This window comes from Neovison vison, chromosome 11 (genome assembly GCF_020171115.1).
Source record: "Neovison vison isolate M4711 chromosome 11, ASM_NN_V1, whole genome shotgun sequence".
NCBI lineage: Eukaryota > Metazoa > Chordata > Mammalia > Carnivora > Mustelidae > Neogale > Neogale vison.
The window spans coordinates 2,615,221-2,631,475 of record NC_058101.1 but is presented as its reverse complement, the minus strand read 5'-3'; the positions used below and the strand labels follow the sequence as shown (position 1 = coordinate 2,631,475).

The following is a 16,255-nucleotide window of genomic DNA, read 5'->3' as shown; positions in this document are numbered from 1 at the left end:
GTACATACATGACGGAACACCTGAAGGTACAGCACAGTGATCGAGGGGATGCAGTGAATTTATAGACACGAATCTTGAGGGTTCAGGGCCTCCCATCACTCTTACCTTTTGGTAAGAGCAGTAATACCATGTAATACCATTTATTTATGGATGGCTCATCAGTGGATGACTCCAGAAAAGAATGAAGAGAACAATTTGTTGAAAAGAGGGTTACTGTGGAGTTGCTACGGTTGTCATGGTGATAAAGGAGTTGACGTTTTACTCTCAGAGATAGCAAGGAAGATTTCTGAAAGCCTTTGTGATTGGGAGTCACTGATCTTCTCCAGCGATGTCCATGTAACAGCTTGAAATGAATTGAACAAATCTTTCATTTGTATTTTGTACCTGGTGTTTGATCTACAATTGCGTGAAATTAAACGATGGTCCTGTTGCTTCCAGGTGATGGCTTGATTCCTGATGCGGTCCCGATACATCCAGTTTGGTCTCCTTCCTGTCATCATTCCCATCGCTTGATTTAATTAGTTCTTCGAGGTCATGTTTAATCAACTTTATACTGACTGACTGATAATCTCTGCTGTCTCTCTTGTCTCCTTTTACCTGTTACCTGTTACTCCACTGGCTTTGGAGTACAGTAGATCGGGGTTCAAATTTTGCTTCGCTGTTTTCTGGCTGTGAGACTTAATGGCAATTTATCCTCTATAAACCGTATTTTCCTGGTCTATAAAATGAGACCGGGGTCCCTGCCCTTGGGGTTGTTGGCCGTGAAAACTAAGTAATACAAGTGTGTAAGCACCTGGCCTATGTGGATATTCCAATCAGCTGAAGCTTCTGTTTCTGTGACGACAACTTCAGGCCCTGCATCCCCTCAGTGTCTCTGTCCACTTCCTCACCAACGAGGGACCGACCTTTAGCAAAGTCATTGACACCCTTTTTTACTGGTCCCCAGTGGGTATTTCCAATAAAGTGCTTCCCTCTTCTAGCGATTGCCTTAAGCAGTCGGTGTATCATGGAAAATATTTCTGAGGATCCAGTTACGGTTGTGAAGCCACACTGATTTTTTCCAAGCTGCTCTGAATGTGTGTTATGACTGCTGCCACATGAAGGTTACATCCTTCCTTTTCCCTCGGAGTGGGCTTGGGCTACTGAATACCCCTTAGTGAGAGTTCTATTATGACAACTTAGGAGAGATTAAATATCATAATCATTAACAATTAATTTGGATTCACTGAGTAAAAAACTCAATAGTTAAAGGCAAGCATTCAGTATCCTGGGGTGACTGAGACAGATTTTCATCAGAAGATCTTAATGTTGTTAGGTGTCTACCAGTAATTAATGCAACAGGACAAATGCCTCAGATGAGGTGTAGATCAAGTGCTGGGGCATTCAGAAAAGGAAGACACTTGGCCTCCTTTTTTAGGGAAGTATGAATTTTGTGGGCCATTGGGAGAGGTGGGGGCTTCTGAGAGGAATGTGTTAGGGAAAAAGAAAACATTTCAGGTGGAGGAGCCAACAGGGAAAAAGATGTAGAGTTTTAGAGTGGAACGTTGTGTTAGGAATATCGCGGCTGACAAAGAGGGCATTAAGGGTTAGTATTGCAAGCTGAGACTGTGGAGGTAAGTTGGGGTCATATGGTGTAGGCCTGGCGTGTCAGTGCTGTGCTTCGGAATCAGATTCTTCCCTCTAGGCTCAGGAAATAGTTTGATTCTTCAATGCAAAGATCTGTCCTGGTTATTTTTATTTGAATAATAATTTTCCTGGTCATGGAAGATGAGAAACAGATAATGGGACACTAATGGGAGACTGTTGCAATAGTCCAGGTGAGAGAAGACCCAGGATGAACTACAGAGGGCAGTAGCACGGAGTAGAAATACAGTGGTTCAGGTAGAACATGAACTCCACAGCGAATTGCTGTTTTCCTTTTCAGATAGCACAGAGTGACTTACCCTGCCCTGCGGCCCTGCTGTCTGCATCCGGCCATCCCAGGTCATGTTAGATGAAACAGCATTGATCCACATTCTGTTTCAAATCTCAGTATGCCAGAATTTTCATTCTTGGATAACAACATTTATATGGGCATCTTTTCTACAACTGCCTCATTCATAGCTATTAGCTTCATTGGCTTTTATTATTTTTCTTAGCAATATGTTTTTTTTTTTCCCCAAAATAGTTTGCATTTCTATTTGGTATAACACAAAGAGTCCATGTTTAAAGCACCAACTCTGCTCCAAATAGTAGCAGTGAGAGATGAAAATGAAGGACAGTTGAAAAGATATGCTGGCTAAAAAGTAAGTGATATCTCTCTAGTCAGAAATAAAAAATTTTGGGGCGCCTGGGTGGCTCAGTGGGTTAAGCCGCTGTCTTCGGCTCAGGTCATGATCTCAGGGTCCTGGGATCGAGCCCCGCATCGGGCTCTCTGCTCAGCAGGGAGCCTGCTTCCTCCTCTCTCTCTCTGCCTGCCTCTCTGCCTACTTGTGATCTCTCTCTGTCAAATAAATAAATAAAATCTTTAAAAAAAAAAAAGAAATAAAAAATTTTGAGTGAGTCTAAAACTACAGGCTGCTAGGGTCCAGTTACTGAGTCATACGGTCTAAAAAGTCTCTATGTAACACTGGAGACTAGAAAGCGTGGGCTCATTTCTTTGTCTGAGATGGGAATTACTCTGGGCTAATCCAACTCCATTGAGAAAAGGTGGTTATGATTATGATTATGATTATGAGCCTGGGACAATGGCTTCGTAAGACACTCTAAGCCAAAGTAGGTAAAAACACCAATGCCTCCTTTTTAAATTTAAATTTAAATTTTTTTTTTAAATTGGAAATGAGTCAAGTTGCACATTGGTTTAGTGACTGGATCTGTTATCGCTTGTATCACCATGAAGAAAGAACTGCTCTATGATTTGGTTGTGGACTTAATTCATGAGGAGATTTAGTGGAAGGAATGAAAAATACAGAGGAAGGCTTATAATAAGGAAGAAAGAGAAAATGGAAGGGAGAGAGGGGGATATTTCTTTGATTCGAATGAGCTTGCAAACCAAGATTCCAAACTACCTGAGCAAACTAATTAATTTTAAGAAACACAGCTAATAGACTAGGCAAGTGTTCACAAGAATGCATCCAAGATGAAATTAATTTTAGGGAATAGTTGATAGTGGTACTCATAAATAAAGAACAAAAGTTGTGAAACAAAGGCCGAAAGGAAACACAAGTAATTGGACATGAATAGAACCAAGTGAAATGTTTGGAAATACAACTGTTTTTATTGAAATTAATAAAACTTGGAATGGAATAAATTCTAGAGTGAGCATAATCCAAGAGAAAATTAATGAATTGGGTGATAGAACTGAGGAACTCGCCCAGAATGCAGCACAGACAGGAGAGATGGGAAATACGGTAGAGCGACATAGATTCAGAGACTCCCAGCAGACCTTGAAAAGGACTTCCAGAAACCAAGGAAGTAATGGTACACAATCCACATTGTGTGTGCCTGCTCATTTTTAGTTCGTGGCAGAGAAAAAGCAAACATTGATCGCTTGAGGAGGGTCATTTCAAATTCTGCCTCATCACTTTGCGTCTGTGAAAGTTGCATGTGCCCAGCTTACGTTAGCTGTGATCAGAAAAGCCCTGTCTTTAAAGACATCTTAAGAGAAAAATTAACAACTCACTCGACACTTATCTTTATAAATTGGTGAGTAGCGTGATTTTAGAAAGCTTTATGTCTAGTGATGACTAAGTTAAGAAGAGATCAATCTTTAAATAAGTTATGAAATGAATTTTAAGAAGTTTTACACTTTAGGATTCTTTAAAAAAGACCTCGGTGGCAATTATAATGTTCATATTATTTATATAATCCTGTTTTGTTCATTCCAAGGCAAATAAAAGACATATGATTAGCAGCAAAATCTCTAATAACCACCACTTCAGTAGCTCTACAGTATAATTATGGTCGGCAGCCATAATCCTGACTCTAAACACTTTCCAAATTACACAATTTCTTAGGAAATTAAAAAAAAGCACTTTTAGATGATACAGTATGTTGAAATTTTGCAAATATTTTAGTGCAATTGTAGAAGTAATTGATTTGCTAAGATATATTATGATATACAAAAACAGTATATCATAACTATAAATCAGTTTATCTAAGGGTTTTTTTAAAGGGTTTGTTTATAGATACAACTTTTATAGTTTCCTCAAATCTTGCAACTTATAAGATAGTTTCCTTGGTACTGTTTTGGAAAATATCAATTGTCCTTGTATTTGGAAACTGAAATTGTTCTATATTTAGCTTTTCCTCCTTTAAAATCTTCAATTTTTTCCTGACTTGGATAAACTTGTCAAAAATTTGAAATAGCCCAGAAACCTGGAAAATGAATTTCATCAGGGCGTCGGACTTATTTAAAGGACAGAGACAGTGATGAAGTTTTCAGGACATATAGTTAATTATTTAGTACATGGGATTTAAAGGTCTTTTCATTATTTGTTATTGTTATAGATGGAAAATAATCATCCATCTATTATTAAACAATATATTGATCATAGCTGCTTGGCATTTTTGTAAGTACTTAAATTACTTGATTAATGGTAGATTTTCCATGAAATAAATGCCAAGAATAGGTAGACTTGTAAATTATTTTTTCTTACTCAAATATACTTAAGAGTCATGTTGACATATTACTTTAGCACAGACTGTTTTTAAGATTAATTACAAAGTAGGGTTTAAAGTAGGAACAGACTCTCACCAATTCCCATTAGTGCCAGGACGATACCATTTAGACTGCTACAATATTTACATTAGAAAGCATGAACGATCATATGATAGTTGTCTTTCTCCGCTTGACTTATTTCGCTAAGCATGATACGCTCTAGTTCCATCCATGTTGTCGCAAATGGCAAGATTTCGTTTCTTTTGATGGCTGCATAGTATTCCATTGTGTATATATACCACATCTTCTTGATCCATTCATCTGTTGATGGACATCTAGGGAGTGGTGATGCAACATGGGGGCTTAAGTGGGTAGGAGAAGAATCCATGAAACAAGATGGGATAGGGAGGGAGAGAAACCATAAGTGACTCTTAATCTCACGAAACAAACTGTGGGTTGCTGGGGGGAGGGGGGTTGGGAGAAGGGGGGTAGGGTTATGGACATTGGGGAGGGTATGTGCTTTTGGGTAAATTGGAAGGGGAGATGAACCATGAGAGACTGGACTCTGAAAAACAATCTGAGGGGTTTGAAGTGGCGGGGGGGGGGTGGGAGGTTGGGGTACCAGGTGGTGGGTATTATAGAGGGCACAGCTTGCATGGAGCACTGGTGTGGTGAAAAAATAATGAATACTGTTTTTCTGAAAATAAATAAATTGGAAAAAAATAAATAAATAAATAAATAAATAAATAAATAAATAAAAAAGAAAGAAAGCATGAACGAAGTGTGATTAGTTGTAGGACTATTCATAACTATAGTTGCTTCCTGTGTTAAAGTGGTCTTGTTTAAGTTAATTATAAAATAACACTATTTTCATATCAATTGCCATCTTTCATATGTTAAATGATTATTATAGTCACTTGGATTATCTTTTTAACTTTAATTTCAAAGTACAATAAAGGTATTGATTTTGTGGTTATTGAAAATTGCCAGATGAGTAGATAAAAATAGTCAACTCTGTTCTTTTTTTTTTTTTTTAAGATTTTATTTATTTATTTGACAGAGAGAGAGATCACAAGGAGGCAGAGAGGCAGGCAGAGAAAGGGGGGGAAGCCGGCTCCCAGCTGAGCAGAGAGCCCAATGCGGGGCTTGATCCCAGGACCCTAAGATCATGACCTGAGTCAAAGGTAGAGGCTTCGCCCACTGAGCCACCCACACACCTAGTCAACTCTGTTCTTATTCTGTAATTCATTTTATATATTTGTTGATAGAGTTTTTAATGTCTTTTAAATTGTTAAATTACATATACTTTATCAGCTAATAATTTCTATAAATTTCATGAGATTCATTACAAATACTTCAAATGGATGCTCCCTATGAAGCACAGACTATGAATTTAAGTATAGGGCTAGAAATTAGTCATCAGTAAAATTAATTATTTTATTTTATTTTTTTTAGAGAGGGAGAGAGAATCTCAGGTGGGCTCCATGCTCAGTGACGAGTCCAGTTCAAGGTTTGATCTCATAAGCCTGAGATTGTGACCTGAGCTGGAAATCAAGAGTGGGACACATAACTGACTGAGCCACCCAATGCCTTAAAATTAAATATTAAAAAGAAAAATACATGGTGAGATTGCTAGGTACACGTATTTTTGTCTTTTTATAATTTGGTGTTAAGCAAGCATCCTTTCCTTTATGTCCCTTGGTGCAGTATAATCCCAGTAGCTTCGATGTTCAAGTATATATGTTTCATTTTGAAATGAGGGTACTTCACCTTGCTTCTTCCAATGTTCAAATACTGTCATAATTCTGCCTCAATGAATATATCATTTTCCAGTTAATAAGTTTGCATAAATTTTCTTTCACATTTTTTTGTTTTTAATGCATTTTATTATGAATTATGATTGCTTCAATTGTATTTGCAGTAGTAAAAAGCATTTTGGAAAATTAGAGTTATTTGGACCATTTTCTCTATAGTTTCATGTTTATTTTTTTTTTAAATTCATTACAACATGAACATATTTCAACAAAAATCATTTTCTTGTATCAAAATTATTTTTAAAACAATATAGTTTTCTTTCCACAAGGGCCAAATATGCCTTAAGTTATTATTAAAACTTTATTATGTATTTTCCCCTTTTCTCATGTTAGTGTATTCACTCATTGATTTGATGAATCTACATTTATTCAGCATCTATTTGGGGCCTAGCAAGTGCTGGCTGCTAGTGATGAAATTTTAGACGCTTCAACAAGTCTCCAGACACCATGGAAATGAGTGCTCCATAGGAGAGGTGGAAATGAACAAATGAATAAAATAGTGATAACTGTAATACTCTGAGAGAAATGGAGATCAAGAATAATGATTATGTGGGCAGACTAATTTACATATACATAAGAAAAAATATACATATTTATCACTCTTCATACATATAATGAGAAATAAAATTGTTTTTTGATCAGAAGGGGCCTTTTTGGAAGTTTGCATGTATTTAACACTTAAACATTATAGAACTAAAAAAAATATATTTGCAAGTAAAGAAGTTCAGATATTTCCTAAAATATCACTGATGGATTTTTTTTTTACCCATTAATCTGAATTAGTAAAAAAAAAGAAAGAGAAAAGAGTTTGAAAATTATCTACTTCATGAATAGTATAATTTCAGTGAGTACGATCCATATTGTGCTGAAAACTCCCTAAGACAGATGGACAATTAGTATATGAGTTATTTCTACTTGAGATCACGATTAAGACATTATAAACTTTTACTGAAAGGCTATATATTAAACATTATTTTCTTCTATTTAAAACACCATTTATAAAGCAATTTTAACTGTCTACCTTAGCACTATTCTTTCTTCTTAAAATTGAGAAACATGTTAATCACATGCATTATGTTAGTAGACTTCTCTTTTCTTCTTAAAATGTGAACATGACTACTTAGCTTTTAAATTACAATTTAAAAATTACCATGTTAATTTTAATAAACCTTATGACTAGGTTTAATTTTCCATTCTTAGACACATTTTACTAGACGATGCCATGGCTTTAATGTCTTGCATATATGGCAAGATACTATCAGGGAATAAAATCCCTTTCTAAATTTTCTCTATACCTAATTAAGATTACAACTAAACTGGACATTAAAATAATAAAACATTGCTCCTTTGCTTTCTTCTAAATTTCATGGGGGAATAATTTATTTTTAACTGTAATGATTATATACTTTACTCAGAGACCAAATTTGTTCCATAATACCGGTTATATTAGTGTACTATATGCAGTATTTCCTGGAAAATAGTCTTAAATACATGGTTTAATATTTTCCATCTTTAAACATTTTTAATAACATAGAAAAGAGAATGAAAAGCCATGGAACTATTAAAACAAAAGCGTGAATAAAAATTCTTTCTCACTGAGAGGAAGACTCTTGAGACAGAAGGACATAATGACCAAGAGCAGGGATCTCCGTGCGATAGGGGAAGGCGCTCGCTCACAGCGGCTCCTCGGCCAGCGTCTGGCACATAGCTTCCTCTCCGTAGTCCTCAGTTCCCCTGGGCAAAATGTCTCAGAGTCTCATTTTCATTTACGTATGTACATATTTACAAGAGTGTGCCTGCTTGCTTTATAATCACTGTGCGATTGTTAGTGATTGTTTTCAACATTTCCCACTTGCTGTTTAAAACACTGTACCCTGATTGCAATGGTCATGAAGTAGTATGGCAAATAGATTGAACAGGGTGACAAAACACACTCTTTCCTTTAGTAGGCTACTATAATTGAATCATCCAAGTTTACTGAACAGTGCAACCAGTTCAGATCTCCTAATGGGAACTTTCTAAGATTCTAAAAGCACATAGGGATTTTTTTTAGTTCTTTGAAAACAGCATTATGAACATCTACTATCATTTAATCATAGTCATATTAAAGTTATGATTGACCAAGTTCCATTTAGTGAATGCTGGTTAAACTAGCACTGTGAAAATATGAAAGATGTAGGACACCCTTCATCTAACTTGAACAAAATGGGAAAAGTGAAATACTATTAACATTATGTATTCCACTGAGGTCATTGTAAATTATTTATTATGTTATCTTCTAAAGGAATTCAATACACAAAATGATGAATTATTCAAAACTGTACTTTTCTTTCCTTTTTTTAAAAATATTTTATTTATTTATTTATTTGACCGACAGAGATCACAAGTAGGCAGAGAGTCGGGCAGAGAGAGAGGAAGGGAAGTAGGTTCCCTGCTGAGCGGAGAGCCTGACGCAGGGCTCCATCCCAGGACCCTGAGATCATGACCTGAGCCGAAGGCAGAGGCTTGACCCACTGAGCCACCCAGGCGCCCCCAAAACTGTACTTTTCTTAATAGAGGCATCCTTAATCTAGCTTCAGAAAATTCTGTAATTCTTAGAATTATGAAGCAGGGAACAAATGTTATGCATGCTTGTGGCAAACTTCTATGTATGACTTTCTAGCTCTTGTTGATGTTTAATACAAGTAGATATAAGCTGAAAGCAGGCAAAATAGTGATTGTCATATACAGCTTTCCCCACAGAAAGTAGATTTCGTGAAACAGAACTACTCCATAGAATATTGAATCTGAAATGAAATCTTCCTACCATAAGTTAATGGTCTAGAATTTGCCTTTTTCCTTCCCCCTTTTTCCTCCCTGCTACAAACAAGCATCCTATAACTAACAACCATTTATACATTTTTTTAAACTTTACTTAATTTATATATAGCCAAAGTAAATAATACTCAAAGAAAATAGACTTACTTTTTTTCTTTTAAGATTTTATTTATTTATTTCTTTTATTTCTTTTCAACGTAACAGTATTCATTGTTTTTGCACCACACCCAGTGCTCCTTGCAATCCGTGCCCTCTCTAATACCCACCACCTGGTACCCCGACCTCCCACCCCATCCCCCCGCCCCTTCAAAACCCTCAGATTGTTTTTCAGAGTTCATAGTCTCTCATGGTTCACCTCCCCGTCCAATTTCCTTCAACGCCCTTCTCCTCTTCATCTCCCCTTGTCCTTCATGCTATTTGTTATGCTCCACAAATAAGTGAAACCATATGATAAATGACTCTCTCTGCTTGACTTATTTCACTCAGCATAATCTCTTCCAGTCCCATCCATGTTGCTACAAAAGTTGGGTTTTCATCCTTTCTGACGGAGGCATAATACTCCATAGTGTATATGGACTACATCTTCCTTATCCATTCGTCCGTTGAAGGGCATCTTGGTTCTTTCCACAGTTTGGTGAACGTGGCCATTGCTGCTATAAACATTGGGGTACAGATGGACCTTCTTTTCACGACATCTGTATCTTTGGGGTAAATACCCAGTAGTGCAATGGCAGGGTCATAGGGAAGCTCTATTTTTAATTTCTTGAGGAATCTCCACACTGTTCTCCAAAGAGGCTGCACCAACTTGCATTTCCACCAACAGTGTAAGAGGGTTCCTCTTTCTCCACATCCCCTCCAACACATGTTGTTTCCTGCCTTGATAATTTTGGCCATTCTAACTGGTGTAAGGTGGTATCTCAATGTGGTTTTAATTTGAATCTCCCTGATGGCTAGTGATGATGAACATTTTTTCATGTGTCTGATAGCCATTTGTATGTCTTCACTGGAGAAGTGTCTGTTCATATCTTTCGCCCATTTTTTATATGATTGAATAGACGTACTTTTTGAAGTTTTGTCAAAATATAGCATTTTACTAAAAGCTAAGATAAATTCTCCAAAACAAAATTGATCACAAGTTTAATATGTTGGTGACTGCTATTTGTTCTATCCCCTGTGGCTTACTGTTTAAATTATTAAGAGAAATGTAAAGATGTAATAAACAGTTTATTTCAATATTTTACATGCTCATTTACATTTCCACAGCTGCCTTCAGATTCCTCTCATGTAATACAGCAGCAGTTTGCTAGAAAGCAGATGTTTATGACCCATAGTACTTCTGAAAGTAGCATCAGGTATTCATTTGTCAGCTAGCAGTATTCTAACAATCGTGGGTGCCCATTTATTCAACTTCACTCACTTAGGCAACTGCAGAGAACTTGGTCTTAGATCTTCCATTAAATAAGACCCTATGGATGACTGGGTAGTTTCACATTCTGTTAGGAATAGAAATTATATATTTTGTGGAAGAAACTTCACTTAAACTTGCTAACACTCAAAGAAAATGTACGATGAAAAAAGCAAGTCTTACCTGACTTTCTGCTAAGGTAATTGGAGTTCTGTATAATTACCAAAAAGACAAACATTTTGAGTGCTACCTCAGTTGTCATGTACTGTGTTCACTGATACTTCTCAGAAGGTTCAGAAAATAAAGGACCATTTTTCTTCTGAACGTTCACTCTCTTTCTCAGAGGTACAGACAGAAGTTATAGGAAGGGCAGAGATGAGCATCTGCTTGACTGGGCAGAACAGCTGCCTTGATCTTGGCTGCTCAGACGGTATCGGGCATGACAGCGCCCCCATTGGCAGACCCTTTCTTTTCAGTATTAGAAGTTCAGCTGTGGATGAACATTTCACTTATAACCGCCCAGAAGCTTTATGGAGTGACTCTAAAAGTTCACTTTTCCAAGGAACGCAATAAAAAAAATGTTTTGCAAAAGAGAATTTTTAAGATTAAAAACAGTTTATAAGCTTTAGTGTTTAGCTTCTTAACCTTTGTTCATGAGTAGTCAAGGGCATGCTCAAGTAACTGTAGAAATACTAGATTTTGATAATACTCACTTAGACCAAACGTCTCCAGATTACAAATGCACAAGCTCAGACAGGTCAAGAAACACGCCCACAGTGATGTAGTTTATGGAGAAGGTTGTCCTGAATCAACGTATCTTGGCGTCTTGTATTTACGATCTGTACAGCACCACCTACAGAACCAGACAGAGCAGGAGTTGTCAAACAATGGCCTCTGGGCCAAATCCAGCCTCCTGTTTGTTTTTGTAGATAAAGTTTTATTGGAGCATAGCCATGCTCACTCATTTACATATTGTCTACGGCTGCTTCCGTACTAGATGGCAAAGCTGATTAATTGTAAGAAAGACTGTATAGCTCACAAAATAGAAAATATATACTGTTTGGCTCATTACAGTAAATCCTCGATATAGAGAATTAAGGTATGAGGATATGCTAGAAAAGAGAAAAATTAAAGTTTTTTAAAAAAGTGTTGTTCAGCGTGCCTGTCAAAGAAATAGTCTGAAGCTTTCCTCTGAATGCGCAATCAAAAATAAAGATTATGACCACTCATGAATGACATACAGACTGGTTCTGTGATAAATTACTTCTGTAATGATCAAGAATTGTGTTCAATAAAGAATAAAATGTTAGGATGGAAGGTCAATAAAAAAGTATGGATAATACTTTCTAAATTATGTTCCAATAAAATAGAGGGAAAACTAGAAAAAATATAATTGTCAGCAAGGATAAAAATATACTATACTGTACAGTAAAAAGAAGAAGTGATAGACATGCATTTTCATTCTTGTGAAACTCTCTTATTTGGGAAAGAAATGGTTGTCAGTGCCTGTGCATTTCCTTGACAGATTATACCACGCTGCACAATGGCGGTATTTGTCTTTGGTCTGTGGACCTAAGACATTCAGTGTCGATGGGACCTTTTTCAGTACAGGTAATAATAAGGTGGTCAGTCAAGCAACCAAAAGATCGAGTTTAAAGTTAAAATTAAAGAAGAATTCCCAGCACTATAGCGTTTCATTTTATGTAAAGCTCTCCAGCAGCCAGGCTCGTTTACTTGTCATTGGTTCCCAAATGAAAATCCAAGTTTGACAGGAAAGATACAAACAAGTAATGTAGTCTTACTCCATAGAAAAAGCTAAGAGAAACATTAGAACAAGCCTATTAGATGACTTTAAAAAATAGCAAAAAGAGTAATTAACAGAAGTATATAATCTCAATCATGTCCTTCAAAAAATAACATGTCCAAGCAGCAGTTCAGCCAAAGGTCATGGTGCCTTATTTCCTAGTCTTCACTGGGGAGGCTGTGATTAAAACGTCAGTACTATGTGTTTCTTCTGTGGCACATAGTTGGCTATCTTAAACTATCTACTGTATATTATAATGGTTGATTTCTAGCAACGAAGACAATTCTTTTTTGATTTACTTTCTACTTTCCTTTAGCATTTGTATGGGAGGGAAGTTTTTAACTTTTGTCATGTTTAGTGTTCAGGGAGATTCACCTCATCGAATCCTCTTGTGTTGATAGATGGGGAAATGGGCTCAGGGAGGCTCATTTATGGAGTTATGTGAAGGGTAAAAGCTTGGCTGGTAGGCCAGAAACAAATGACTCCAGCCTCCTGTCATGGGCTCTTTGCACCGTCCCCCTCTGACTCTCTCTCTTGGAGAACCATGATTCAGTTTACTCACTGAGGTGTGACAGGAGTTAAGTTATGCTAAGGATCTACTGCTAAGTGTGTGTGTGTGTTCTAAGCTTTGAGGGCTATTTAGCCATCCCACTTGGGTCTAGTCCCAGGTCCCCAGTTGAGGATACAAGATCGATATGAAAGATACGAGTATGAGGTAGCCTTATTCTTATTTCTTATCTCAAACAAAAGGAGCTTTAGACTTCCAGAATCAAAAACACGAGTACAAGCCTTTGGATGACTTAAAAGCACTTTCCTGAGAATATAAGCCCTGGGTTGCAGTTCACAGATTCAGTGACTGGACCAAGTTATGACTAGAGTTCCTGGATCACCAAAACTATCACATTTCTTGATGCTCCTTTGTTTCCCCCTCACTTCCTCATAAGTTGAAAGTCCAATAACAATGCCAGTGGTGGTCCTCCATGGGAGCGTGCACCATGCTTATGCTCAGTGAATGTATTACAGCACTCATTTTCTATCAGGTTGTCTTTGTCTGCTCAGGTTGCTGTAACAGAATATCATAAACCAGTGACTTAACCAACAGAAATTTATTCTCTCACATTTTTCTGGAGACCGAAAGCCCAATATCAAGGTGCTAGCATGGTCAATATCTGGTATAGACGGTTTTCCAAACATTTAGATGGCCACCTTCTCAGTGTGCCTTCACATAGCAGAAAGAACAATAGCAAGCTTTTTGGTTTTTCTGTGTATAAGGACACTAAACCCATCATGAGCCAGACCCCACCTCTAATATGACCCATCTAAACCGAATGACCTCCCAGAGACTCCATCTCCAAATTTCAACACAATGAGGACTTAGGGCTCCAACCTAAGCGTTTTGGAAAGACGCAGTTTAGTCCATTGCTTGCCTATCCATCTGGGTTTACCCTTCTTCCCCCTCAGTAAGCCACCCGTTTTGGTCCAAGGACCCAAGGACCCAAGGAAGATTCCTTGGGTCAGGTCATCTTATCTCAGTCTCAGGGCTTAATGCTGATTAGCCTGTGAAGATGGAGTAACACTCCAAGTGTTACCATCACCGTTGGTTAATTTAGCGGCAGCCCCAAATTTGTCTTCATACAGTTTTCTCTATGGAGTGCTGGGAAACATGTAATTAAGTTTTAAGATTAGTCCTGGGAATTGCATAATTTCCCAAAAGTGAACTCTAATAGTGACACCAGATATCACCTATAGTACTTGCTGTATTTGTTTAAATGTAGTCTGCTTTTTCTCTGTGTCTGTTTTCTAGTAAATTATTATTTTCCTCCCGTGTGCACATTGCTCATATTCTGTGTCTCAGAGGGTTACTCACGATTAATTAGTGCCCTCCTGTGTATAGAAAATGACAAGTTCTGCCGTTTATCATTGGGGAATACCATCAGTTACTTTCCTCTGCAAAATACAGATGAAAATATTTTGTCTTTCAGTGCAATTATTAAAGTAATAAATAAACAAATATGCTGTGCCCTCGAATTAAATTTTTCTGGGTAATTTTGTCATAGAAGTATAAATTTTAATATCTGCTAATATGGCATCAGATGAATTAAATGAATTTGAATAACTTTATTATACAGAGTATTATTTTGCAAGACTTTTTTGGATTATCAAAGCATATTTTTACAACCAAATCTTTATATCTAGGGAAGTATAGTATACTTATGGTATAATATCTATCACTTAAGAGTCATTTTTGTGAAGTTTATATTCATCATAGCACATTTAGCTATATAAGATAAAGTTCCTTTTTTCTTTTTATTATTGAAGCATAGTTTACATACAATGATATATTAGTTCCAGGTGTACAGCATAGTGTCAATTTGACGCATCGATACATTACTTGGTGCCCACCAATATAAGCATAGTCATTAAATAGTTTCTCTTCTAAATCTAATTTCAAAATTGCATTTATATGGAGATTTTATGACATTTTGCCCTATTTATCACCTAAAATTAGTAGCTTTTAAAATTAAATATGTATTCTGTGCAAGGTATTGTGCTAGGTGCTGTACAGAATTTAACCATGAATAAGAAATGTACCTGCAGCTTACATTTTATGCAAGAGTTCAAATGATTTTAACAAGAAAGCTAAGAGAAAGCATCACATGGATATGACCCAAAAGAACCTGTATAACCACGCAGTGGAAGACAACACATATCATCTGATCAGGGAAGAAGTACCAGAAGACATTGGCAAATGGGATAGGGAGAATGTTTAAGCTGAAATCAAGCAAAGCACAGTTTGGTAAGTACTTATTGAAGGGGTCATTCAGGGCTGAGAGGAACCTGTAAAATCAATGACACTGCTGGATTACAGCACTATGTACTTCAGGAAGAAGAGAAGGTTCAGTTTCATGGACATTTAGGGGAAACTGTAAGAAGCTAATGAAGGGGGATTGTTCTGCATTTAATAGGGCCATATTTATTTAACCTGTTGCTTTTAAGGCTTTGAAAAACTTGCAAATTACAATTTACCAAACTCAGTCTTCTAGTTATGAGAGATTAGCCTGTTAGCAGCGTAAAGAATAATTTGAGTTACAGAAGATAGAGGTCAAGGGACCTCGCTGGAAGGATTATGGTAAACGAAAACCTTCTAAGAGTTAACAACTGACTAAATTTGGACTTAAGTACAGTTCTGAAGACTCTAGTTGGCTAGGGAAATAAATAGTGGCATTTACTAATTGAACTAGGAAAGTCAGTAGAAATGTTTATGAGAGAAGATAATTAATTCTGTTTGGGCATTTCACAGATTGATAGGAACTCAAGGTCTATGGTGCCAAAATTAGCAGTATATACCTTGGTAATTCAGTGAAAAGTCAGTAGTTTTGTCAGCATTCTGTAGATCTGGCATGTGGTCTACTACATGTCAGACACTACTTTTAACTGCTGGCATATTAAGCAGTTAACAAAGCAGACAAAAACAGAAACCCTCCCCTCATGGAACTTACATTTCGGCGGTGGAAAAAGACTGAGTGAAGTAGGAGGAAAACTCCAAAGAGACGCTAAACTGAAGTAGAAGTAAAGGAATTTTTTAAAGAAGGAGAATGTGACCTACCGGGCCAGATGCTGTTGGTGGATTAGGAGGAAGACACCAGCCATTAGACTGGACGAGATGGAAGTTGTTGGTGACTTTGTTAAGAACTGTTTTAGAGAAAGGCGAGGATAGAAGCCTGAGTCAAGTGGGGTCAAGGAAAAAAGACAGAATGAATGTGGACAACTAATCC

The 16,255-nt window shown here is 37.0% G+C and overlaps 1 protein-coding gene across 1 annotated transcript in view; it reads left to right on the top strand.

The window, feature by feature from the left end:
* Positions 1-16,255, top strand: part of CFAP299 (cilia and flagella associated protein 299) — a 614,241-nt gene that overhangs the window by 293,549 nt on the left and 304,437 nt on the right. The window lies entirely within an intron of this gene.